This window comes from Oryctolagus cuniculus, chromosome 13, assembly GCF_051225735.1.
Source record: "Oryctolagus cuniculus isolate XC-2025 breed Fujian yellow rabbit chromosome 13, ASM5122573v1, whole genome shotgun sequence".
NCBI classification, from domain to species: domain Eukaryota; kingdom Metazoa; phylum Chordata; class Mammalia; order Lagomorpha; family Leporidae; genus Oryctolagus; species Oryctolagus cuniculus.
Window position 1 is genome coordinate 28,564,525 of NC_142879.1, and position 26,146 is coordinate 28,590,670.

Here is a 26,146-nt window from a genome sequence, read left to right on the forward strand (position 1 = left end):
GAGGGAGGGAGAAAGGAGAACTCATAACTTATATTTCCTTTGGAATTTTCATTTTTACCTACTGTACTAGTTAACTAGAAAGGCAATGAGTTGAAGGGATCTAGAAAGATGAAAACATACTAAAAATGAGAGGTTCTGACTGCATACATCATTCTCATTGGGAAATGGGCTCAGATCATGGGTACTGATCCTATAAACAAATGAGGGAAAGCCACAGGCAGAAAGGAGGTATACTTTTTTTCTAACCTATTTTTTTATATGTCTTGTCCAATGACTTACAGCCCTCCTTTCTCCCCAAGCTTTGAGAAAGATAGAATAAATAATTCACTAAAGCCCCCTAAAAAGGAAAAACAGTAAAGATTAGAGTAGAATATAGGCCGGCACTGTGGCTCAATAGGCTAATCCTCCGCCTTGCGACGCTGGCACACCGGGTTCTAGTCCCGGTCGGGGCGCCGGATTCTGTCCCGGTTGCCCCTCTTCCAGGCCAGCTCTCTGCTGTGGCCAGGGAGTGCAGTGGAGGATGGCCCAGGTCCTTGGGCCCTGCACCCCATGGGAGACCAGGAGAAGCACCTGGCTCCTGCCATCGGATCAGCACGGTGCGCTGGCCGCGGCGGCCATTAGAGGGTGAACCAACGGCAAAGGAAGACCTTTCTCTCTGTCTCTCTCTCTCTCACTGTCCACTCTGCCTGTCAAAAAAAAAAAAAAGTAGAATATAACTAGTTCTTTTCCTTGAAACCATGATCTATTGTCAACAAAAGAAAAAGCAGGCTATTACATGATGAGCTAACAGGAGTCACCACTCATATTTCCTTCCCAAAGATCAAATTTAAAGTAATGGGTCTAGAATTCAGATAGATTCAAGATAAATTGGTTGTGTCACAAATGTCTCATTGTCGTACAGAATGGTCTTTTTCAATTTTGTTGATATTTGAATTAGCATTTAGTACTGTTTTCAAAAAACAAATTGTAGACCAAGTGGTGGGGTCCAGGCATGTGAATTTCAAAAACACGAAATCCTCAGATAGTCCTAATGGATATCAGAAGTTTAAAAACAATGAGGTAGTGCCCTGGCTCATGTACAAACTGAGGGCTCTAAAGAATCAGTAATGCATGATTCTTTGAACAAAGAGTTGGCATTCCATAATACTTTTTCCAGTAAAGGAACTGAATCTATATTGTTCACCTGATTCTGGCACGGCATTTGTCAGAGGTGATAGAACCTCAAAAGCAAAAGATAACTGTCTTCCAACTATGGATCAAGTTTCCTTAGTAGCCAGAGACCTATACAGTCTGAGCTCACCTGTAACAAAACGAGCACAGTGTAGTGTGTAGTGCCTGCAGTGATTTGGTGTAACTCTTACTATCACAGGCATGATTCTTACTGTTTTCATTAGGTGCAGTAACTAAATTGAGAATTTTTTCTTAGATAGGGTATAATGTACACTTAGTAAGATTTATATGTTGGCGCCTGATGTTGTTTCTTTAGAATAGTTTCCAGTTATTTAACTATAGATGACTTATGTTTTCAAGGTATTCATCTGATTTTAGAAAGTCAGCTTCTGCATTGGCTGGAAACATCACAGGGTACATAAAACTAGCAGTGATAGGTGCAGGCATTTGGCCTAAAAGTGTAGATGCCCACTTCCCATATTGGAGTGTGGGTGTGATGCCTGGCTCCAGCTCCAGCTCCAGCTCCTGACTCCTGTATCCTGCTAACATACACACTGGAGGACAGCGGTGAGGGCTTAAGTAATTGTCTTCCTACCGCCCAAGTGGGAAACCTTGATTGAGAGTGAGACCAGCAGGCAGAATCTCCTCTCCCCTCCCTCTTTCTCCTCTCCCCTCTTCTCTCCTCTCCATTCTGTCTCCCATCCCCACCCTCAGCCTCTCAAAGAATAAGTAAAAATTTTTTAAAAAGAGATAGTTGTAGCAGGATAAATTTTATGGGCTAACATTTAGGGTAGTCAAACAGCTTAAAACCAACATTTCGAAAATATATGTCCCATTTGCTCATAAATGTGCCACAACTGATGAAGGATTTATCCTTAGAATATCATGCTATACATAAGTCACCAGCAATAGAATGCCACTTTAATAGTGTTTTTTTCCTTTAAAAATTGTATGTGCCAGTCACTTAAGTCTACCCAGTTCTTTCTTTTAAGTTTTTATTTGTCAATCTATGGTACACAATATCCAAAGCTTTATTTAAAAAAGTCCCACTTAGTTCACATTGTGTGATTTAATCTAGTAACAAAGCATTTAGATAAATGCAAATGCATATGCACAGATTCATACAATATTGTAGCCGCGAGATGCTTAGAGAGCTCCTATTGGAAACCTTTCCATTAGCAAGTGAGAAAATGAAACATTAAAAAAGTGAAATGCACAGATGAGATGGTCTGGCAGGGGTAAGAATCAAGTCCCCCAGTGCTTTTCCCATTAAGTAAGTCATGCTGCTCTGATAGTTACTAATTAACAGGGCTCAGATTAATTTAAAAATGAGAAGTACTGACTCTTGACTAAGAAATATGATCCACCAGCTTACAACCAAACTAAGAAGTGAGCAGAGGAAAGAGAATGTACGAACAGGTAAGAAAGTGCAAGGGAGGGAGGCTTATCTGCACACTGTAGAGAGGAGGATGCTTGGAGCCGGTTAAAAACACAGCCAGTCAGAATTACTGACCCACAAAGTACAAACTGTGCTAGCTATAAACGCCTTCATTAAGTAGATGCTTAGAGATGAAAGCTTTTCATTTCTAGATCTTTTGGGTAAGATTATATCTGAAATGGAATAGAAAAATTCACTTTCAGTAAAACACAGATATCTTTCTCAGTTCAATACAATTCCATATGAATAACAGATCGACAGTGTATTTAGTCGCGTCTTATGCATTATGTCTGCCAGTGGAAAATTAGTGCTGACAATTTAAAGGCTAGTAAACTCCAAGAGAGTTTACTTAGAAGAAAATTACATTAGCAATCTTATGTTCCACTGATTTATTTCAAATTTAAATTTTCTATTTATCAAAGTCATATGTGCATAGTCTAAAATTTCAAATAGTTCAGAAGCTTATTTTTTTAAAAGACCCCAGAGTTGCTCTCCAGAGGCAGCTTCTCTGTATTCTTTTAGCTTCTTTTTTATGTTAATATCTTTCAGTAACTGGTCACTTGTATAGAATGGCATTGCAAGATTAGCATCCGCAATCATATTCACACCTTAGATATTAAAGATTTGGCTTTTCTTCCCCACCGCCTCACTCATTGTCATCATCATATATGTATATACACATATACATATATGTGTGTAAACTTCATATATAATAAACATACCACATATATTTTCATATGTAACATGTATACTTACATATTTTTCACATATGTGACCATAAAAAGTATATATACCTTCTGTACTCATCACCATGAAATATGAAAGTACTTCAAAAAGTTCATGGAAAATGGAAATAAAAGGTAAGTTTATTTTGGTGCAAAATATTTTGAAATTCATGCATATAAAGGATGTTCATAAAGTCAATGGGAAATGCATATTACCAAAACTATGTATGTATTTCAATTTTTTTGTCACCAATACACAAACCTTTAAAATTTATTTTAGGGCACTTATAAACAAAAAACTGCAACCATCTCACAATACATTAAATTGATGTGTCAAATTTCTCCCTTAATATTAAACAGTTATAAATATCATTTTTAGTCTATAAGAATTTGAAATAAAATGGTTAAATGAACACTTTATATTTATGCACTGGGATTTAACCATCATAGTGTTCTGATATCCATCATCACACATTTGAAACACAAACTCATTTTTCTTATTATTATTTCAATTTCATTTCCCCATTGAGTATTATCCTAATATAACAAATTTTTATATTCAAGTATTTTATTGATCACATTTCGTATTCAAACAAATGTCTAGGTTGAGAGAGAATTAATTTTTAAAAGCTCTCAATGACTATAAGACTTGTACATATTTAAAATATCTTCTGGATTATCAGTATAATACTCAAATGTACACACTGAGCAAAACAATACAATTTAAATAAATTATTAAACACAAAATATAAATTTTATGCATCTCTTAATGAAATTAACATGGTAGGGTTCTGTTTTCTCCACTTGGTTTATGTATCTGTGGATAAAAATTACTTATGGCTGGAATGAGCCAGAGAAAAGCCATTGAGAAAACTTATTCATAAATAAACAGAAGGTATTTCTGAAACAGCAAAGACATCCAATTATTTTAATTTCTTCCAAGTCATATCCACGCTTATAAATAATAGAAATCTACCATTTGACCTTCCCTTCCTGGTCATCCACAGTCATTCACTGTCAACAGCACTTTCTGGAACTGCCTTTTACCAGGCACTTTGTGGGATTTCAGTTACCCGCCAATCCATAGAACAGGTGCGAGCCTTGGTCTTTCTTTTGTGGGGAAGAGTGAATGTATTTCAATTTTTTTGCATCAAAAAGAACTTATCGTTCAATTCTGTTTTCCACAACTTTTTGCAGTACTCTTAACTTCTGGTTAACTTATGGTTAATTCATATTCAGTGTTTAAAATATTTTGACTATGTTTATCCTAATCATAGAGAAGCAACTTTATTCAGTTGATTTTAAGATTTTCCTCCCCACCCACATTTTAACATGTCTGACAACTAGGATGTGTTTCAAACGCTGTTATCCAGTCATTGCCATGTAATCATCATTGCATCTGCACAAGTTTGGTCAAAGCTATTGATAACTCACTTCACTGAGTTCACGCATGGTTGGCAGGAAAACAAATGTTGAGTTTAAGTGCCACATAAAATACCTTCAGGAAAAATTGTCATTAAAACAAATGGTTATGTACAAAGGCAAAACAAAAAAAGAACAGTGGTACATAAATTTATCAGCAGTAAAATAAATATTTGTCATTGTAAGAATGACAGTAATTAAATATTTCCTTGCAAAACATAACCCAGTGTTTTGGGAAATCCTAGAACAGACACCCACGAGTAGATGAAACTGTCTTATGTTGGTAAAAATGTCTATGGAAAGGATTCCCTATCAGAGAAAATGCAAGTAAAGACAGAGAAACACATAAATCTCTTACTACAGTGGAAGAAATTTCAAAGCAACAGGAGACTGATATGACAGGTTCCTATTCCATCTGGGACCAACATTATGTTATTTTGTCACTGTCTGGTGGCAGAGGTTTCTCTTTCTTGGTGGTACATACAATATTGGTGCATCTCATGGTTGATGACATCTTAAATCAACAAAATAAGGAACATGGTATGTTATGATTTTATTTACGGTTTTGAACATTTTGGTTTTTTGGAGTTATTATTCTATTTTTTCATTTGTGTTGTTTTCTAAATGGTTGTTACAAATTCATCCATAATTTGTTCTCTTGACATGCAAATCTTTTCTGAAAGAAGGCAAGATCAGGAATATTCCCAGGATTATCTGACTGGTCCAGCCTGCCCTAAGGACTCTGTCTTCTATCACACAGCTGATGGCCTAAGACTTTTTTTCATTAGCATCCTAGTACTTTCTTCCCTGTTGTTTTGTGTACTAGATACCATATCATTCCCCTTGTCTTATTTTGGTATATCACAACTCCTAGATAGTTATGGAAAAAGGGGTCATAAAAGTCATTCCTGGGGGCGGGCGCTGTGGCTCACTTGGTTAATCCTCCGCCTGCGGCGTCGGTGGCATGCCATATGGGCACCGGTTCTAGCCCCAGCTGCTCCTCTTCCCATCCAGCTTTCTGCTATGGCCTGAGATAGCAGTAGAAGATGGCCCAAGTCCTTGAGCCCCTGCACCCGTATAGGAGACCTGGAGGAAGCTCCTGGCATCCCAGCTTCAGATGGGCGCAGCTCCGGCCATTGCGGCCATTCAGGGAGTAAACCAGCGGTCAGAAGACCTTTCTCTGTCTCTCCCTCTCACTGTCTGCAACTCTACCTCTTAAATAAATAAATAAATAATCTAAAAAAAAACAGTCATTCCTTTGAAGTGTTGCATATCAGAAAATATCCTTGCTCTGAATAGTGGTTTTGCAGAATATAAAATTCCAGGCTGGAATTCATTTATGCTCAGAATTTTTAAAACATTATTCCTTTGTCTTTTAACTTCTTGTGCTGCTATTGCTCACTCAAATGCCATTCTGATGTTCTACACCTGTGGCTTAATCCTCACCCTTTATTCCCTTTGGAATCTTTATGATTCTCCCTGTATCTCCAGTACTAAACGCGATGGTGATATCTCATAGTGCACATCTATTTTCATCCATTATAGTAGTTTCTTGGTGGGCTCATACAATTAGAAATAGGAAATTCTGTGACTTTTCTAATGATTTCCACTCCTTCTGTTGGTCTGTTTTCTCTTTCCAGAGTTCAGTGATTTGCATATAGGCACTCCTGAATTTATTCTCTAATTTTGAAAAATATTTTCTTTTTTCTATCTTTGTCAAATTGTTCTACTCTATTGGAACTATTTTTTCTTTTTCATTTCTATGATATTTTCAATTGTCCAGATTATATTAGAGTCTCTGAATTTTTTAAGCATCATATTCTTGCTTCATAAATATAATAATTTTTATATTTTCAAGGCTGGTTCTTTCCTCACAGCTTTCTTTTTTCTTCACATTATGTTTTCTATTTCCTCCAAAACTCTTTTTCTGGTTTTTTTTTTTTTTTTTTGTCTCTGTGTTAGAGACTTCCCTCAGATGTCTGATAATTGAGAACTAAAGCACTGTTGGAAGTTGTGAGGAGGTGACCCTTCAGGGGTCATAATAAACTTGGACTTCATTCTAAGGGAATTTCCCTTGGCTTTTTATTTATTTTTTTATTTGCCAGGCAGAGTTGGACAGTGAGAGAGACAGAGAGAAAGGTCTTCCTTCTGTTGGTTCACCCCCCCCAAATGGCTGTTTCGGCCAGCGCGCTGCTACGATCCGAAGCCAAGAGCCAGGTGCTTTCTTTCTGGTCTCCCATGCAGGTGCAGGGGCCCAAGCACTTGAGCCATCCTCCACTGCCTTCCCAGGCCACAGCAGAATGCTGAACTGGAAGAGGAGCAACCGGGACTAGAACCTGGCGCCCATATGGGATGCTGGTGCCGCAGGTGGAAGATTAACCAAGTGAGCCACAGTGTCGGCCCCTCCCTTGGCTTTTTCATTCCTGGATCCTTGGCTGTCAGAACTTGCAGGTCCAGGCTCTTAGACTAGTTAGATTTCTCGGAAAAAGGAATTCCAACATCCTGTGTGATTTCTGGCATTGGGGAGTGGCATGAAGGAATGCAGTTGGAGTTTTCCCTTTCTACTATATAGATATTTGTCTGATCATTCTAGTTTTAGGCAGTTATCCCTCCCTTTGCTGTGCCAGTGTCCCCAGGTCCAGAGATCCTCTGGTTCATCTCTCCAGAAAATTTTTCTCCTCTCTTTATATTATGATGTAGAGGAATGGAGGAGGGCAGCAATTGTCCACCTGCATTGTAACAGAGTCCCAGTCGGGGATGTCACTGATGCTTTAACAACCTCACCAACACTTCCCAGTTCTCAGTCCCACCTACACCTTCACATTAAAGATACCTTTTACTGCCAATTCCTGAGCCTTCTGGGACTTAGCGACTCAAATCAGACTGCTTCGGTGCTTCTTCTATCTCAGCCTTCAGTTTTCATGGTCAGCTGCCTGTCCATTACCTACCTGGTTTCCATCATGTTGTTAGTATTGTCTCTTCCTATTCTCTCTGTCCTTGAGGATTTATGCCTTAAATGACACCTTTCATTTCATTTTAGTATGGGTTTGGCGGGAAGCTGTGGTTATCACACATGTTCACTTCATCAGCTGTAGCTGGAAACTCCCCATTAAACTATGACATAAATATGATGCCTCTGTTGGAATCATCCTTATAATGGTACTTCAAATAAGCTGCTATCATAAAAACTGATTCAAACATCAGTGACAGAGAAGAGTTCATATAAAAAATGGTGTTTATGTAGATGTTATTCTGTGTCCTGGTAACAGAAAAAAAACCAAGACATTGTCCATAAATGCCACAAGGCTTTAACTGTTTATATTGGTTAGTAGCTTAGGAAAAAATAAATACTTCTCACCTATGTCTCCTAAGCTTTAGATCCAGCTCTTTCACAAATGGATATTGTTGGCTTTCTGTCACTGGGAAATGGAGAAAGTCCCTGAAAGAGAAAAATGTTAGGAAGCTCAGTCTTAACAACTGATGCAAGTACTGTGTCTACTGAGCTTGGATCATTTGGTGGTGAGGTCCAAGGAAGGCCATGATGCCCATCTCCTCCAAAGCTATGCCATTCCCACCCTGCTCTGCAGCTATGGGCTTCAAAGGGCACTGATGTCTTCAAAGACGTAAGCAAGTCAAGGGAATCCCTTTGATTTTGTCACAGGGATCAGGTAACTGAAGCCTTCCAACTATTAACACATGGCATTCTACTGGCCACAACAATTGGCACTGAGCTCACATCACTTGCCTGATAATTAAAGAACATTCCTTTTCCCTGAGCATTTTCAAGAAAGCAAACAGCCCAGCTGCTCTTGGCAGCCTCTCTAGGCCTGCAGAACAGCCAGCTTAGAGTTGAAGACAGCAATTTGAATGGCAAAGCCGAGAGGCAGGGAAAAATAAAGGAACAAAACCAAATAGATCCTTTATCAAAAAACACAGAACAAAAACCAGTGGTCTGCCTCTATTTTCCAATACATAAGTCAATAAACTCCATTTTTAAAAAAAACTGGGTTCAGGTGGGTATTCCATACTAACACACTTTGTCACATGTATGTACTATCTAGATTGTCCGGCACCATGACACAGTTCATTACGAGGAAAAATACTTCTGAGCTTGCCCACATTTGCTCAATTAACTATTATCAGAGTATTAAAATAGTTCTGACATTAAAACTGAAGCCTTGCTGATGACAGGAATTCACCACATGGGCTTATTTGCAGTTGAGTAAACTCCTTATCTTTGCCAGTTGTTTTCATTAGATAAAACAACAAATACATTCATATATCTTCGCAGGTGACAATATTTCCTCCTGAGTCCTTGATTAGCAGGATTTTGCTTGGGCATAACTTAAAAGTCAAATCACCAAGATGAGAACAGTCAAGTCATCGGTATCAGAAGAAATAATTCTCATATTCCAACAAAACATTTGACTTTAATTCATAAAATAAACATGGATGAGGATCATCCCCCATAGAGAATCATTTGAAAGCATTTTTGAACTTTACTGTTCTAAAGGTTAACATATCATGGATTAAATAACACAAGGATAGAGCAGCACAAAATGTAGCTGTCCTGATATCTGAATAATAATGTAGACATTTGTAGAAAATCAAACCAGATAATTGAGGAAAATTAATCTGCTTTGCAAATTGAATGATTTGATTGACTATCTTTAGTAATTTAGATAATTGTCAATTTTCCCTTTTATTTTGTGCAGTGTAATAATTTTCTAAACACAATGAGAAACATAACAAATCTCAACACATGAAACAGAATAATTGCGAGGGCACAGTCCTTCTGCATTCTCTCCACTCTCTCCGCACTCACTGCCTTGGTCATCCCATCCACACTCTTGGCTCTGAATACCATCAATATGCCAATTAGGACCTGTTGTGGGGTTTTTTGGTTTGTTTTTGTTTCAGAGAGGTAGTAGGAAAGAGGGAATAAGACAGAGAGGGAGGGAAAGGGGTTAGGGAAAAGGGAGAGAGAGAGAGAAAGTGAGTGAGAAATAGAGAGAGTGCTACCATCCACTGGCTTACTGCACCAAATCCCTCCCCACAACTAATTTTAGATTCCTGCTCCTGACCTCCCTCTAGTCTCAAGACTGCCACATATAACCGCCTTTATGACATTACTATCTAGGTGTTTAACAGACAGCACACACTTGCATGGCATGTCAAAACTGAATCTTTGACCTCCCATCAAATCTATTCTACCCAGTCTCCCTACCTAGTGGATGACAATTTCACCTGTCCAGTTCAAAAGCATTGAGTCACCCTTGTCTCTTTCAAACATATTATCTAATTTATCAGTAAATCCTTCCTATTGGTTCTGCTGCCAAACATATCCAGAATCTGATGATGTGTCTTCACGGCCAGCTCTTCTAGCATGTGCTGAGTCATTGTCATCTCTTGCTTGAAATGTTGTGATAGACTTCTCCCACCTCTGTCACCCCACAAGATTAATACTTTGAAAGATTCCAATGACGTTACTTCTCAAATTCATCAAATGATGTCCTGTTTTTTTAGGATGAATCCCAAAGCCTTCACAATGATCTCTGAAGTCCTCTGTACCCTCCCTGATACCCCTCTACTCCCTCCCTTTAGCTCACTCAGCTCCAGCCTCACTGTGAGCAGGCTCTGATCCGAGGGTCTTTCTTCTTTGTTCTCTTCCACTGGCCTTCCAGTGCCTTAAGGTCATATTTGAATGACGCCTAACCAGGAACTCCAATTTAAAATTGCAAATCCTCTTCTCTTCAACCACCTGTCCAAATTTCCCATGGTGCTACTGTTTTTCCACTTTTCATTGGCAAGGAGCACTTTCTAACATTCTCTGCAGTTTACTAAGCTATTGCATTTACTGTCTTCTCTCTCCCACCTGAAGGTTAGATCATGAATTCAGGAGCTTGGTTTGGCTACAGGTTTATCCCCAGCACCTAGGTCAGTCTCTGGAACACAGTGAATAATTGATCCATTCTTGCTGAATAAATAAGAAAGGTAGGCTCCTAAATATGTCTTATTTGTTGATGACAAAAATAGAACATTGCAAGATTAAAATTAGACCTTTTATAAAAGGCTTTATAATTGGCATTATTTATTTTCTACTGGATATGAAACCTTGAAATATTTTTTGGAAAATATATACTGACATATATAATACCTAGTACTAATGGAAAAAACACTACTAAATAAGCTTTAATATATCATGTACCACACATAACACCTCTCTACAGATCGTGAAGCTTGACTGAGGATTCCAACCCAAATACATTTCTTTTTTATTTTTAAAGATTTATCTATTTATTTGAAAGGCAGAGTTACAGAGACAAAGGCAGAGGCAGAGAGAGAGAGAGAGAGAGAGAGGTATTCCATCCGTTGGTTCACTCCTCAAATAGCCACAATGACTGGAACTGGGCTGATCCAAAGCCAGGAGCCAAGAGCTTCTTCTGGGTCTCCCACATGGGTGCAGGGGCCCAAGCATTTGGGCCATCTTCTACTGCTTTCCCAAGTCACAGCAGAGAGCTGGATCATAAGTAGGGCAGCTGGAACTCAGACTGGCACCCATATGGGATACTGGCACTGCAGACTGGGGCTTTAACCCATTGCACCACAGCGCCAGCCCCACATTTCTCTTCTTTAGCACCATTTGGGGTGGTCCAGGCAGATGCCTTGGCTGTATCCGTGGGTGGCTCTTGTTCTGAGATAAAGCTATTTTCCTTTTGTTTTTTAATTGTATTTTTTTTAGTTGACAGAGTTAGTGAGAGAGAGAGACAGAGAAAAAGGTCTTCCTTCCGTTGGTTCACTCCCCAAATGGCCGCAATGGCCAAAGTTATGCCAATCTGAAGCCAGGAGCCAGGTGCTTCCTCCTGGTCTCCCATGCGGGTGCAGGGGGCCCAAGGGCCCAAGCACTTGGGCCACCCTCCACTGCCCTCCTGGGCCACAGCAGAGAGCTGGACTGGAATAGGGGCAACTGGGACTAGAACCCAGAGCCCATGTGGGATGCCGGCACCACAAGCAGAGGATTAACCAAGTGAGCTGCAGCACCGGCCCTCCTTTTCCTTTTTCTCTAGAAATTTCAAACCTAGAAAAAAAGCTTTAAAAATAGTGTGATTACTATCATATACCCTTTATGTAGTTTTCCAATTTTTAACATTTTCTATCTCTTTCTCACATATATTTTTTTCTTGAACTATTTGATAGTAGCTTGCTGCCATCATGACATTCCACCCTATATTCTTCATCAAGTATTACTTAAGAATAAAGACATACTTTCATATAACCAAAATAAAAACATTCTTGAGAAATTTAACATTATTACCCAATCTGTGGTTCATATTTGAATTTCCCAAATTCCCAGTAATGCTGTTCATAGCTTTGTCTTTTACATCTAAGATGTAATCATGAACAGTGATTTATATTTAGTTGCCACATCCCTAGAATGATTTTCCTCCTTCTTCTCTTCCTCCTCCTCCTCCTCATCTTCTTCCGCCTCCACTCATCACCTTCTCCTTCTCCTTCTTTGTCTGTCATATCATTGACATTTTTAAGTGTCAAGGCCAACTGTTTCCTTGTTATCAGATTAAGGCTAAAGATTTAGTAAAACCTCTACCTAAAACTCATATTTATATGCCTTAATAGCTAATAGACAAGCCTGGTCTATCACCCAGAACTAGCTGGGCTGAAGTCCAGCTCTACCATCCAGAATGAAGTGTTCCTTGCCTGTGTTCTACTATTCATAAGATGGAGATGACACTACCTACCCATCAGGACTGTTGTATAAATAGGTTAAGAATATATGAAATGCTTAGAATAGTATCTGGCATGTGACAAAGGTTTAGTGAGTGAGAATTTTATTTATAGTATTAAAACAACTTGGACATTTCTACTTAGTGGCTGAGGTGAGGTATGGGAAACACAGGACAAGTCTGTTTAAATTTTTTAAGCAAGCTCAACATTTTTATTTGCAATTTGTATCCAGAAACAAACAAATGTTGTGTTTTCAAAATCTGTTTTCAATCCTCTACCTGTAGATGGTTTAATTAATTTATTCCATACAGGTATAAACTACCTTTTGATGAAAGAAATTCATTCTGGATTTTACATAACGATATTCCCTTCCTCCCTCCCCCTCCCCACCCCACCCTCCTTCCTTTTCCCTTTCTTTTTTTAGTTTTTGAGATAACATATTTTAAATTTGCATTATAGGGGCCAGCGCCGCGGCTCACTAGGCTAATCCTCCGCCTTGTGGTGCCAGCACATCGGGTTCTAGTCCCGGTCGGGGTGCCGGATTCTGTCCCGGTTGCCCTTCTTCCAGGCCAGCTCTCTGCTGTGGCCAGGGAGTGCAGTGGAGGATGGCCCAAGTCCTTGGGCCCTGCACCCCATGGGAGACCAGGAGAAGCACCTGGCTCCTGCCTTCGGATCAGTGCAGTGCGCCGGCCGCAGCGCGCCGGCTGCAGTGGCCATTGGAGGGTGAACCAACGGCAAAAGGAAGACCTTTCTCTCTGTCTCTTTCTCTCACTGTCCACTCTGCCTGTCCAAAAAATAAATAAATAAAAAATTTAAAAAAAAATTTGCATTACAGGAAAAAGGCTTAATATGCAGTTAAAAACTAAAAAGCAAAAAAGACACTAGTTTAGTGGGAATGCAGACAATGGCTATAAATAAGAACTGAATTGAAAAATGACCAATTGAAAATACAGTACATTTTGAAGTAATCACAGATCACTAAAACTATAATATAATATTCTTAACCATTGGTTTCACAGAGGTATAAAACAGGGTTTTACAAAACTATATTTGCAGCAATACTGATACACACAGACCTTTCTTTTATATTTTCTTTCTTTTTTCGGTTTGCTTTCTGAATTTTAGCTCTCACATATAAGGGAGAACACGCAGTATTTGTCTTTCTGGGTCTGCCTTATTTCACTCAACATGATGTCCTCCAGTTGCATCCATTTTGCTGCAAATGTAGAATTTCATTCTTTTTTACAGCCAAAGAATATTCCATTATGTATCCATACCACATTTTCTTTATCTGATGACAGGCACCTTGGTTGATTCCAAGTTTTGCCTACTGTGAACAGTGTTGCTGTGAACATGGTGGTGCAGCTATCACTATGTTTAAGTCTTTTGGGTATATACCCAGTAGTGAGATTGCTGGATCACATGGCAAGTCTATTTCTAAAGAAATCTCCACAGTTTTCACAGTGGCTGCACTAACTTACATTCCTACCAACAGTGTGTAAGTTTCCCCTTTGTCCACAGCCTTACCAGCATTTGTCACTCTCTGTGTTTTGGATTTTAGCCATTCTGACAGGGGTGAGGTAATATCTCATTGTGGTTCATTTGCATTTACCTGATGGCTAGTGATGTTAAGGATTTTTTCATATATTTGCTGGCTATTTGTATTTCTTAAGAACTGTCTATTGAAGTCCTTTGCCCATTTCTCAATGGATTGGTTGTTTTTTGTTGTTGAGTTTTTTAAGTTGCTGATATACTCGAGACATTAATCCTTTGCCAGATTGGTGGTTTGTAAATATTTTTCCCATTCTGTTGGATGCCTCTTCACTCTATTGATCATTTCCTTTGCTGTACAAAAGCTTCTGAGTTTGATACAGTCCCATTTAGTTGTGCCTTTGTTGTCTACGCTTTGGGTGTCTTGTCCAAGCCATGCCCTACCCCAATGTCTTGGATTGTTTCCCCTATATTTTCTTTATTTATTTTTTTGACAGGCAGAGTGGACAGTGAGAGAGAGAGAGACAGAGAGAAAGGTCTTCCTTTGCCGTTGGTTCACCCTCCAATGGCCGCCGCGGCCAGAGCACTGCGCTGATCCAATGGCAGGAGCCAGGTGCTTCTCCTGGTCTCCCATGGGGTGCAGGGCCCAAGCACTTGGGCCATCCTCCACTGCACTCCCTGGCCACGGCAGAGAGCTGGTCTGGAAGAGAGGCAACCAGGACAGAATCTGGCGCCCCAACCGGGACTAGAACCCAGTGTGCCGGTGCCACAAGGCAGAGGATTAGCCTAGTGAGCCGAGGCGCCGGCCATCCCCTATATTTTCTTCCAGCAACGTCATAGTCTTAGGTCTTTAAGTTTTTGATCCATCTTGAGTTGATTTCTGTATACTATAAGAGGTATGGCTCTAATTTCATTCTTCTACATATATAAATCCAGTTTTGCCAGCACCATTCACTGAAGAGATTATCCTTACTCATGTTTTGTCAAAAATCAGTTTGCTATTTGTATGTGGATTAATTTCTGGTCTCTCCATTCTGTCCCACTGATCTGTGTATCGGTTTTTATGCCAGTACCATGCTGTTTTAATTACCATAGCTTTGTAATATGCTTTGAAGTCAGATATTGTGATGCCTCCAGCTTGATTTTTCTTGTTCCAGATTGCTATGGCTATTCTGGGTCTTTCATGATTCCTTACGAGCTTTAGAGTTGCCTTTAATAGTTCTGTAAAGAATGTCATTGGTATTTTGATATGGATTTCATTGAATCTATAGATTGCTTTAGGTTATTTCAGACATTTTAATGATACTGATTCTTCCAATCCATGCACAAGGAATATCTTTCCACTTTTTGTTTCCTTGATGATGTCTTTCATCAGTGTTTGACAGGTTTCATTGCAGATATCTTTCACTTTTTTTATTAAGATTATTCCTAAATATTTGATTTTTTTGGTGGCTATTGTGATTGGGCTTTCTTTCTTGATTTCTTTTTCTGGGAGTTCAGGACAAGTTTTAGATCTTCCCTGAGTACCAGTAACCATCAGTGGCCAGTAAGGGAACTGTAATCGTTTTAATACTGTTTTTGAAAATTCAGGGTGTTTTACTCTCCCTTTTGATAAACTGCATTCACAGAAGACCCAACAGAGAGGGCACGGCGGCCTTGCCATGCGTACTCAGCAAAGGCTCAGAGGTGGGCTGTCTTGACCCAACTCGCCTCTGGAGGGCAGCAGAGGCACTAGCGGCACTCCTACTTCTTTGCACGCCAGTCCCCAAACCATAATAAATGGGATAGGAGTTCAGCTTGAATCAAGAGACTAAATTGGTGTGCAATTAGTTACTTGGGGAGATGGAGAAAATAACCATGGGTAATACCAGCATACATTATCTTTTTTGTAATAAAGCTAATCTTACATTTAACTTTCTGAAGACTAAATTTATCACACTAATGTGCTCACCTCATCCAAACCATGGTAACTCGAGGCTCAGTAGCTCTGGTTTCAGCAATTTAATTCTCAGTGAGCAGCTGAAGATTGGGAGTGACTTGTGGTAGAATTGCTGCAGTGACAGCTCCCTGTGGGCACAGCGTTTGTCTGCCTGGCCACCAACTCTTGTTTTCTTAAGTTTAAAACATGTACAAAGGTTTTCTACTTCACATCAACTTAAGGCTATTTTATAGATGTCTCTTGCTATTAGAATCCAAGTTTTGGGGGCAGACATTTAGTGCAGTGTTTAAGATCCCATATTAGAGTGTCTTGTTCAAGTTCCAGCTCCTCCTACCCAGCTTCCTACTAACGCACACCCTGAGAGGCAGCAGGTAATGGTTCAAGTACTTGGGCCCCTGCCAGCCATGTGGGAGACTGGATGGAGTTCTGGGCTCCTGGCTTCTGCGTGACCCAGCCCCAGCTGTTGTGGGCATCTCTCTCTACCTGTCACTCCATTTCTCTGCCTTCTCTTAAATAAAGTGAACAGAATAAACATTTTTAAAAATTCAAGTTTTCCATAGCTTAGCGACTTTCAGGGGTCATGTAGAAAGATCTCTTTTAAAAACTGTAGATCCTGCAGTGGAGAGCTGCAGGTGACTGTTAGCAACATTATCAGCACGTTCTCTCCGTGGGTCACCCAGAGGGAGGGGTAAAGGCACAGAAGACGGAAGCAGGTAACTTGGTTCAAATGCCAGCACCACAACCAACTAGCTGTCAGCTCTTGAACAAGTTATTTAATCTCTTTGTGTCTCAATTTCCTCCTCAGTAAAATAGAGACCATAACAGTACTTCTTAGGGTTGTTAGGAGAACGTAAGGAACAGACGTTTCAAAAAGTTTGTGGAAAAATGGAATTCACAAATATAAATTTTGATGAAAAAAATTGGAAATCCATAATTTTAAAAATTTTTCCATGAGCATTTCTGAAGGCCCCTCATAGACAGAATTTCAACATATTTTGCACCAAATTATATGTTCCACAAATACTGTGAACTCTTACTAAGTCCCTTGCATGTAGTAAATCGAATGGCAGCATTAGCTTTCACTATCTAGGACTGCAAAATCTTTTGCAAGCATTCAAGCTTTTCCCTTCCTCAATCTCCCCTCCTCCACAATCGTGATTCACGAAGCAGATCCGGTGCTAGGTACTCACAGAGCATCACCCCCACTTATGCAAAAGAGGGGCACTGTCTCCCTTTACCTAAAGCATACAGGAGGAACACTGAATGATGTCTACACCTCCTAAGACTCCCCCTTAAAATGCTCTAGCTCTGGTTAGCCCCTCCTTCTTGCCCTTGTTATCTTCCCTGAGGTTGTAAGGTTCTGCCTGGTTTTCCCATGCAGGTGAGCAAACACTTGTTTCTCTCCTGGTCCCTCTTGAGGAAATTACTTTAAGAGGTCATCTCACACTATACAGTTTTCCCTCTCTCTACCTAGCAGAAACAGACAGACACGCATTATGCATACTCCCTGTATTTATTTTAATTTTTTTAATTTATCTATTTGAGAGACAGAGAAAGAACTCACCACCCACTGTTTCACTCCCTCAAAGGACTGCAAAGGCCAGGGCTGGGCTAGACTGAAGCTGGGAGCCAGGAACTCAGTCCAGGTCTCCCATGTGGGTGGCAGGGACCCAACCTATAGGGTTACACCAACTAAAACTAAAACGCTAAAGTAAAAAGGGAGGGATTAAAAAGATAATGTGTATATGGAGAATCAAGTCAGCATTTTAAACTGATGTAATCTAAATGTAAAAATAGGATCTGTATAAACACAGCTTGTTAATGAAAGACTTGTGGAATCATGTTTTACAAAATTCTACCCTACTGTGTAGATTCCATCAGTTAGAGTGTGTTATTCTTCGAAGTACACCAGTTGTCTAATGTTTAGTCTGCTCTCTGAGCCTGCCTTAGGTTTGGGGGCTTGGATAGCTGAAATTCAGTCCAACAAGACGTGAATGGTTTTATCCCAGCCATACTTTCAGCATTTTCAGACACTGAATACCTTCAAAATAGTGTGTGCTAAGTGTAAAAACTGCTGTGGTATTGATAGTATCATAGCACCCTATAAAGATATGATCTTGTGTTGTTAAGCACAGGGCCCTTGGAATCAAACTGTAGGGTTTCTTTTCTTTCTTTTTTTTTTTTTTTTAAATAGATCTTATTTATTTATTTGAGAGGTAGAATTAGTGAAAGGTCTTCCATCTGCTGGTTCACTCCCCAATGGCTGCAATGGCCAGAGCTGGGCTGATTCAAAGCCCAGAGCTTCTTCCAGGTCTCCCACACAGGTGCAGGGGCCCAAGCGCTTGAGTCATTTTCCGCTGCTTTCCTAGACCATAAGCAGGGAGCTAGATCAGAAGAGGAGCAACCTGGGACTAGAACCAGCACCCATATGGGATGCCAGCACTACAGGCAGAGGATTAGGCTACTACACCACAGCGCTGGCCCCCATACTGTAGGGTTTCAAATCCTAGCTATGCCACTTAGGAGCTTTGAGATCTTGGGCAAGACTCAGTGGCCTTGACTGTCACATGGAGATAAATAACAGCATCTACCTGTCACAGATTGTGTTGGTATTTCTGCACCTGACACTTTCCTTCCACAGATCGATCTCTCTCTCTCTGTCACAACACACACACGCCCCTTCCTCACCACCCATGGAAGCTGTCAGCCAGTGACTGTGCAGCAGAATGGAAGCCTCACTCCTGTTCCCAGCCCACACCCCACGGTCACCCTGAGGGATAACGCTGCCCGGAAGGACTTTGTCCTGAGACAAACCCTTTCCTGACTGGCTCCCTGTTGCTGTCCTGCTTCTCCCAGTCCATTAGTGGGCTCTCCTGGGGCCACCTCAGGGACCAGTCTTTGCACTGGAACCGCTGCTTCTGAGGACCTAGGACTTAACACCTATCCTGCCTAGGATTTGGAATGGACGGATTATGACAACATGAGAGTTTTTCAAAAAACTCGTGGGAAAGTCTTCTTATGAAAAAAAAAAAAAAAAAAACTATGCACCAAAATTAGTCTAGCTTCAGATTCCATTTCCATGAACTTTTTGAAATACTCACATGTAAAGTGGCTAAACCAGGGCATGGCAGAGAGTTAAGTGCTACTTTAGTATTAGCTATTGTCATTATCAAGGGTTAGACCTATGGTGCCCTGGAGAACAGAGGGAGCAATACAGGGACTTGAAGCAATCAGAAAACCGCAAACATACAAACTCCTGAGAAATGTTGAGGAAGCTGAATAATCCACATAATTGCTTCCATTCGCATCAGTGGTTGTACCCTTGGCCTTAATTACTAGGGAATAAATGCTTCTGGCTGAGTTGCAATAGAGAGAGGCTGCTACTGTGTGCTCCCAAGAGACCCACCGCAGGCATCCAATTTAGCTAATAAGTATGGATACTAGAAGACTGGAATGTTCTCCCTCCCACTCCCATGTGCTTTTTTTTAAATAAGTGAAACTCTTTGGTTCGTCCTTTACCCAGGTTTCATAGAGCAGTTTCAAGGTGGCTTGTTTGAAGGTAAGCAGCAGGAGTCTTAAGAACTTAATTTTAAGAAATTCAAAGAGCAAAGAATGCACTTTGTTCTTTGAGTTTCTTAAACCTATATTTCATATCCTTTCATAATAATTTGTCTTTTATGGATAAAATATACACAAATCACTTAGGAAAAAAGGCATCCGAAATGACCTTGGGCGACCAAGTTCTTCTGTTTTAAAACGGCATGCACAGAGGATATTAAGAAGATTTCTATATGGTAGCATTTCTAGCACATAGAATAGCTCAGAAAGAGAATTTATCATTTCTTTATTTTTCAGTTCAAAAATAAGGGCAAAGAAACTTACTCATAGGATTTCTTTTTTAAGGTTTTCATTTATCAGCTTCTGGAGGAAAAAAAAAAAACTGATATAGGCAAAATCCCAACATGATAAAACCAGAACTAAAGTAAGAGTGGCTGGGGGGAACCTCTAAGTGAATTATTATGATCCTAGGTCCTTAAAAAATTATTCTTCTCTGGCTCTCTCATCTGACCCCACTACAGACTGGCTTTTGTCCACTTCACAGCACTTGAGCCATTAATGATCTCCTCCAGGCCAACTGAACCTTCTCTCTCCCATCCCTACTCACTTTCATCTATTTGTCGCCTTTGTGCGACTCAACCACGATCTTCCTCCTCCTCCATAAGCCTCTCTTCTCCTAATTTTGTCTGATCCTTTAGTATGTCTCTTCTTTTCAATTTTATGATAGATTTTAAAAATAAAATGAAAACGGTAATTAGAGAAAAGGAGGAAAAAGGACCCAATCCAAACGCTATTATTTTATTGTGTGTTTTTTTTCTTCTTGGATTTTATAGATTTCGAATAGGATTCTGTGACCTTTTTTGAGAACATATTTCCTGTTAATTATTTTCCATGTTACTGTATAGTCTTCATAACCTCCCTCCTTAATGCTTCTTAATAATTTCCTCTCTCTCTTTGATTCCTTCCTCCTTAGTCTATGCTCTTTCTCTCTGGGAGTTCACGGCTTTGCAGCCCCCAAGAATCCACCAACACGTCAAAAACTATATCCCACATCCTCTTTTAATGTCCATGTGGCCCTTTTATTGTTACAACATGAACATCATTTACATAAAAAACTCCAGTGTTCCCACCAAAATAGCCAAACCAAAATACTACTTATTTGGGAAGTTAATGTGGCAATTTATATTAAAGATGTATTCTTTGGAAATATCCAAAACATATCTTTCCTTTAAATAATTCCTAAGATTTGTTCAGATTTTGCAGAAAAATAAAAGGTAGGTACAGGTACTTAATTAGTAGTTATCAACAAGATTCATATACAGTAGTAGTATTGAAATTCTCTTCTAGATAAGACTAGTGAAATATTAGTAGCTATTTGGTCTTAAAAAGAGGTGGTTCCATGATTAAAAAAAAAAAAAAAAAGGTCTGGAAATCTACCTTGAGCAAAATTTAAGAAGTTTCCTAACTGTAAGAATTTTTAGAGTCATTAAAACATGAATCCCCAAAACCCAGCATCAGTGGTAGGTGTTCAGTATATCTGCTTATTACAGAAATATGTACTGTGAACCTCCACGAAATAATGTTATCAGTAATATTTTCTAAAAGGAAAGTAGTTTGAGATATTTAAACACTGTTTTAAAGATTTCAGCATTGTTTGGACTAGTTAAAAACTCCCAAACAATCCTCATGACCATAAGCCGGAGACTGGTTAAACAAATAATTGATAGTACAACAAAAACTCATGTAGCCCCTACAAATTATGGTATGGTTCCATATTCATTGACATTAAAAGATGTCCCTGACATGTAGGAAAAAGCAGATTATGGGATAGTATGAAATTTCATATGATCTCTTTTGATATGCCTATAAAAGATGACACAGATACATAGCAAAAAGTTATGTAGCAATCTTTGGTTGGTGGAATTACATGGTTTTTCACTTGACATTTCACATTTTTACTTTTATTATTATTTTTACAATGAGTATGCCTGATTTAGTCAGAAAGGCTATTTCCATTTCTAACAAAAACATATAAGCAGCACTGAATGGAATTACATGACACTTGGGAGCCATTGGTATAAAATAACAGATAATAAACCAAACATTTGGTGCTTATTTGGGCTAAGCATTTTAATCACAAAATGATTTTTAGACATTCTACCTTATTAATCACAGTAACAACAAAATTAACAGTGAAACACATGTGAGAGTCCATTTAATTTTGCACCTATATTCTCAAGTGCTACCTGGATAGCTAACTTAAACTTTCCAGAGCATCTTGGGAGGATAAGAGAGCACCCAAGTATAAGACTGGATAACTCTGCTCCTTGTTAGTCATGACTGTGGACAGAACACACAGTGATTTCAGCATCAATTTCCTCAACTATGGAAGAAAGCTTTTGGACTAGATGATAGTTGGATCCCTTTATCCAAATGTGAAAATTTTATCCAAACTGTCTCAGATGAGCTATGGTGAAACTTTTTGGAAATTAAGTGAAATGCAGGGAGTTATAGGAAATGAGTTAAATTATTTTTCCTATCTTCTTCGTGGGTTGCAAACATTATAATAAGTAAATAACCAAATAAATAAATACATACATTTTATGTCAGTTCCATGCAAAGTATCATCTTACAAATTTCTATATGCTTTACCAGCAATTCTACTTTTGGGATTCAGCCTAGCAAATTATTCAAGAATGCAAATAAAGATTTAAGTTGACAAAGATGCTCATTTCAATATAATAAAAGAAGAAAAATCAGACATCAATAGGATCCAACACCAAGGCATTAAATAGATGATAGTACATAAAAGAATATCACAATATGAAGCCATTAGGAGGAGGTAGAAAAATATTTAATGCCATGGAAAAAGATTTACAATGTTATTTTTTAAGCTGAAAAACAAGATTATAAAACAGCACATACAATATAATTCCATTTTGTTGTAAAATATTTACACATGCTTAAAAAAGTATAGAAGGATCTACAACAAAAACTTTACACATAATTACTGGGTTTATATATGTTCCCTAAACTTTATAAAATTAATACATACAGCTTATAGAGCAAATAAAATCAGTGGCCTTCCTTGTAAATTTTTTCTTAGTTTGTTTCCTTAGTACCCTGGGTAACATAAATAAATCACTTACTATCAAAGAAAAAAATAAGATTCAATAAAACTATGTCAGTAAATACTTGGTTAAATACTTTGTAGTGCTAATAAGACTGATACTAAAAGTGCCGATTCTCTTTTCCAAAAATAATCAAAGTGTAGTCTGGACAGAAAATTTTAACATGTCTTTAAAGAAACAATAGTTTCTATGCAATAGCATGTGGCCTTACCTTTCTTAATCCTCAACAATGTGATGTATCAAGTGATGAAGATGTACACTAGTATCCATGACTGAGCCCTAAAAGAAATCAACATGTCATGATTCTGAACAGTTAGCATAAATGTATCTGAAGACTCAATGATCTGTACTAAGGAATAATTTCAGAGTCTCTGTTATGACACCATAATGCCATTCATAATATTCATGCCTCTAAACGCCATAGACAAATATATTTTTTGAAAGGGATGGTATCCACAGAGGGTTGACAATTTTTATTTTGTTAAGAACATGAAAGAGAATACGATGGACAGTCTCCACTGTTTAAAAAGAAAAGCTAGTCTAACCTTAAAAATGTCTGAATTTTAAAAAAAAATTGTAAGTCCTTTCAGTTGGCTTAGCTTTACAAACACAAGTGGTAGATTGCGTTTTTTCTCATTTTGCTGCAGATGGGTGAACACTTCAGTGGGCACTGGCACCATTCTTCTAGCCCCTATAGGAAAACACCCCAGATACCCCAAAAAAGCAGTCAAGCACTCAGACAGCTGTCGAGAAATGGTTCAGAGGATTCAAGTATATGAATGAGGTCTAACATTATTTGGTGGGGCAAAGGCGATTTTCTGGTTAATTTAAATAATAAAATATTAAAACTAAAATGATCTGACTTCAGCTGGTCATTAAGACCATCTGGGGAGTGAACCAGCAGATGAAAGATATCTCTCTCTCTCTCTCCCCCCATCTCTGTAGCTCTGCCTTTCAAATAAATAAATCTTTAAAATGATCCTAAAAATCTTTCTTCCCAGGTTTCCCAAACTTCAATCACTCATGTTTCCCATCCAAGAACTAACCAGGCATGACCCTGCTTATCTTCCAAGATCACAGGAGCTCAGGTTGTGTTCAAGCTGGTATGGCCATTCCAACAATTACTTAGGTCTTAAATTAGCTGCATTTAAACATAATGCTGTATAGATCCATTTGTTATCAAGCCAGTGAGAAATCCCCTTTTTCTGGTTTAAGTGTTGTCAGGAAAGAGAATTAATCCAATGATGTATTTAAAAGTGTTGCAACGGCTCCTACTGAAGATGACAACTTTCGACCACATTTAGCTTTTGCATGAATTGATATTTGGCCATGTTCAGTTTTTGCATGTATTCTTCTTCAACTCTCAGTTGTCAACTTTTTTCTTCTGCACTTTTCTCCTCTGATAGGAGAAATACACCACACTGCAAGATTAAATCAGGTAGAATATGGCTTCAAAGCTTGCAATATCACAGCTCACCTCTTCTTTCTCTGACACTTCTCTGCATAACACCGATGGGAATTTTACAGGGTAGAAAGTAATGAAAATCTGGCATCATGGGTGTTACTCGTGGTCATGAGCCTTTGGCAGTAAAGTCAAATTCTGTACCCAGCCCCCCCCTTTCAGCCACTAGATGACACTGCCTCCCCAAAAATAAAAATAAGAAAGCTATTAATAGTTCTCAATGAAAGAGAAATCTGCAGGACTCAGGAACTGTGTTGTGTTCAGTGCTTTCTTTTTTGCAAGATAGAACACAAGTAATTGTAGTTTCCAGAGATAAAATTTAAAAAGCTCCCAAGTCTAGATCAGGACCAAACTTGTTAATAATCGGGTCTTCCCTTGGGTCTTTGTTGCCTTTTTTTATGCAATTGTTTGTACGTAGTCAGCACTATTGTAGTGTATAAATCAGGACAAAAATTAGCTTACGCGCCACCCCCCACCCCCAAATTCTCCCCAATACAAGGAGACATGGCTGGTGGTTTAAGAATCGATGGACCTGACCCTCACGTATTTATGGACGGCTTCTCTGCCTTCCCTAACCCCCGCCCACGTCTAGTTGCTCCCTCTGGGGTTACTCTGCCCCGGCAGAACTGCTGCAATGCAGCTGAAGGGCTGCAGCTCATACTGTGTATTATGCATTCAGGTGTTTGTGCTTGCAGTGCGGCGGTCTGCTAGCAAAGGTTTATTTCTGTTCAGGTCCACACCTGTGCTTGCCAAACAGCAGAGCATTCCCAGGTGCCTGTGGCCATGGAGATCCACAGACACCCCCGGGCAACACACACAATCCCAAAAGCAGTCACAAGAGCAGTCACCTAACAACATACCCCCTCTAACACAACAGCAACACCCTGGCCTCGGTTGTTTGTAGCGACCTTGGAATAAATATGCTGATCAGCAAAGATACTGATGAATTTAAGCTCTCCACGGATTCACTGCCCAGAACGGTTTATTCCTTCTCTGAATGGAGGGCTCATACACAGCCCCTTCTCACTGGGTCCTTCCGAGACGGGAGGGGCAGGTCAGCCCCCTCAGGACACTAATCCCATTCCTGAGAGCTCCACCCTGCCATCTAAAGATCCTGCCCCAAGACCCCACCTTTTAAAACCGGGCCTTCGAGATGAGGATTCCAGCACAGGGATTTGGGAGAGTGGGGAGTGGCACACATTCCCATCACGGCTGACAGCTCACTTGCCCACTCAAAGGCTCCTGCTGCCTCCTGAAAGGTTTCTCCCATCTCCCAAACAACTGATTCCACTACACAGGGGCCTCTGGGGCCTATGTGAGACCAGACATGGGTTATCTTGGCTCTGAATCCTCTCAGGCCCAAGGAGGGTTTTAGTGATGTTACCCCAGCGTTCAGTCTGGAAACAGACTATGATCTATGCCCTTGTCTCAGAAAAGTTGGCCCGGCCCAACTTCTCTCTGGCCTGCCTTCCGACTCTCCCTTTACTCTAGGCCTGGGCAACGTTTCCTGGGCCCAGTGAGTCTCCGGTTGTACATCATCGTGAATCTGCCACGGTTGGAGCCAGAGTGCTCTGAAACTTGAGGATTTTGCAACCCCAACCCCTAGGCTTTTGAAGCCCGAGTCTTGTCTTTGTTCCTCTGCAATATCATCTTCCCGGGTCAATGCTGCTGACCGACCAGGAGGAAAGGACGGGGCACGACAGGAAGCATGGAGCCGCATGCAACATCCTCGACTGGTTTCTCCAAATGTCCTCCTGCCCTGCTGAGGATAATCCAGGCAGGAGGCCTTAACAGCCAAACACGTGAGAACGGGAAGGAAAGGAGACTGAACAAAACACGGTGAAAGATGCAACAGCAAGACCTTTTTTGTGGAACAGACACAGGGCCCATGGTGAGAAGCAAATGAACGGGGTGGGGGTGGGGGGCTGAGTGGTGGCAGTGCCAGTTGTCCTAGTCCTGCAGGGCTCACGGTCTCCTTCTCCTCTCTCCCCTCCCCCTCCAGTCACAAGTCCTGCTCAGGAAAAGCTCTTCACCTCCATATCCGTCCTCCCCATTGCTACTTTCCTG

The 26,146-nt window shown here is 39.9% G+C and overlaps 1 long non-coding RNA gene across 11 annotated transcripts in view; it reads right to left on the reverse strand.

The window, feature by feature from the left end:
• The window catches only part of LOC103350973 (uncharacterized), a 265,690-nt gene that overhangs the window by 234,191 nt on the left and 5,353 nt on the right, over window positions 1-26,146 (reverse strand). For 3 of the 11 annotated variants that reach the window (XR_016219624.1, XR_016219623.1, XR_011381448.2), the window contains exons 2-3: window positions 22,829-22,896; window positions 8,114-8,194 (exon numbers count right to left, since the gene is read on the reverse strand). This is a non-coding gene — a long non-coding RNA (uncharacterized LOC103350973). Of the gene's footprint in view, window positions 1-1,936; window positions 2,782-2,825; window positions 8,015-8,113; window positions 8,195-19,810; window positions 19,850-22,828; window positions 22,897-26,146 lie in introns of those variants that run through there. The other 8 variants (XR_016219626.1, XR_011381449.2, XR_016219631.1 and 5 more) reach the window with 6 other exon arrangements.